Source organism: Crocodylus porosus, unplaced genomic scaffold, assembly GCF_001723895.1.
Source record: "Crocodylus porosus isolate Cpor-Errol unplaced genomic scaffold, CroPor_comp1, whole genome shotgun sequence".
Classification (NCBI taxonomy): Eukaryota; Metazoa; Chordata; order Crocodylia; family Crocodylidae; genus Crocodylus; species Crocodylus porosus.
In genome coordinates this window covers 1,492,730-1,494,775 of record NW_017728934.1, presented here as the reverse complement: position 1 = coordinate 1,494,775, position 2,046 = coordinate 1,492,730, and the positions used below count along the sequence as shown (strand labels likewise).

Below are 2,046 nucleotides of genomic sequence, written 5' to 3'. Positions count from 1 at the left end.
TCAGTGTGTAAGTGACTTGCAAAACATGGAAGTAATACATTTCCATAGGAGTGTGGGGGAAAATCCTGGACCAAGATACTGTGCTTGCTTCCTGCTGTAGTTAGCTCCATTTTATAAACATGATGTTTCAGGCATAGAGAGGTGCGATGACTTGCCTACAGCCACCATCACCAGTGGTAGAACCAAGAATATGGCTGGGGTACGGTCCGCGAGAACACGTTGCCTGTTCATTGAAACAAAGTCCTGTTCCCTGTCCGTGGGCTATTCCCAGTGACTCTTTAGGAAGCAGTGATTACGGCCTGAGTTTCATCCTGGCCTGACTCGCTACGTGACCTGGGGCAAGACAATCTTCTTCTTTGTGCCTTTGTTTCTTGCTCTATAAAATGGGGATACTGCTGTTGAAAGCACTCTCAGACCTCTAGTGAAAAGTATCCTAGGAGAGCTAAATTATTCACTAGTTGTTATGCTGTTATATTGGCAACCTAAGTCAAACTTTCCTACATGACTTAAAGAATTTTAAACAAAAGAATAGCAAATGGTGAAAAAGGAGTGATGGTTTAGCTGGTGGGAACATACTTAAATTGATCATTTCTCTGAAATGTTTCAGTTAGCAAGAAATGCACATTTTTCCTGTTTTTTCAAGGAAAGCAATTATTATTAGGAATGGTCCATTACTGAAACTGTACTTCTTTGGCAAAAGGACTGGGTTTTTTTGGTTTCTGTGTTTCTATATCACCTAGCACATTGGTATTTCAAGTAATTATACACATTTGTCATTTTCAGAGACCATACTGGTAGTATGCTCATTTTTGGTGGAACTGATGAATCCTACTTTACCGGCAATATCAGCTGGATCCCTGTCTCTTACCAGGGCTATTGACAGATCTCAATGGACAGGTATGTAACACATAAAGGTAATTAAATAACTATGGTGGTCTTTGGTACACTTCCACAGTTGCAAATATAAACCCCAAACCCATTTTTCCTCCATTAGTACCTAACTCACATTGACTTTAGGAGTCAGGATGGCAGTGGTGTCTAACCCCATTAGCCCCTAATGTAAATCCTACTAGGAACTAAACGTATCCTTGGGTGCCTAAATACCTTTGTAAATTTGGCCCCAGGCCCCATCTGTCTGGAACTTAGGAAAACAATCTGTTCCCAAACTTGGCACTGTCTAGTTGGGCGACCTTGATGATGTCACTTAACATCCCTCTGGACTTTTACAGTAATCACTATAAAGATCTTCTGCTATCATCTCCATTCTGCATATGTGGTAGGACAGACAAGGCACACATAAGGTTGGACTGGGGTGTGGGCCATCAGTCCAAGGAGACTTGATAGAGCAGGAGGTACCTTAAAGAGCACTGAGTTCAAGTGGGTCATCAGTCATTGGCAACCATTGGTCTCAGGGGACCATGAGGGTTGCACCCTTGGTAGGTTACTGGGTACCACCACAGCTTCTTGAGTGGCTGAGGAGTCCAATGCATGACAGGCAGATCCTTCAGGAAGTTGCATGTACAAACTCGATTGCGCTTGCACTGGCATGCCAAGTACCGGTCTCTAATTCCTCTTCTCTAGCTCATCATTGACCCTCGCCATCTTAAAGCGATGTAGTCCCTGCTTCATAGTAGCTTTCCACTCACAGTGGTCCAAAGCAATTGATTCCCAAGCTAGATATCAGTCTGAGTCCAAAGCATCAACCCAGGGCAGCAATGAATTCAGGGCCAAAGAAGAATCTTGGTTGTACCAGCAAGCCTAAGCCAAGGACAGGACCACTCAGGAACAGGCAGGACAGGAACGCCATGGGATTGTTAGAAATATTATTAAAAATGCATTATCAATAGCAGATTTAGAAAAAAACACAGCGGCTAGCCCTCCTTGTCTCCTTAATGGGAGAGGGAAGTGGGGGTTGGAAACTGAAGGGAAAACTACCAAAGGCCCTTTGTATTAAGTATCACTCCCTCTTTGTTTTGCAAAGTTACTATCTCTTTGTTACAGTAAAGCATATACTCCTCAGCTTTTCTCATGCAGATAAAAGTAGAT

The 2,046-nt window shown here is 43.1% G+C and overlaps 1 pseudogene; it reads left to right on the top strand.

Moving 5' to 3' along the window:
- The window catches only part of LOC109317458, a 15,287-nt pseudogene that overhangs the window by 9,936 nt on the left and 3,305 nt on the right, over positions 1-2,046 (top strand).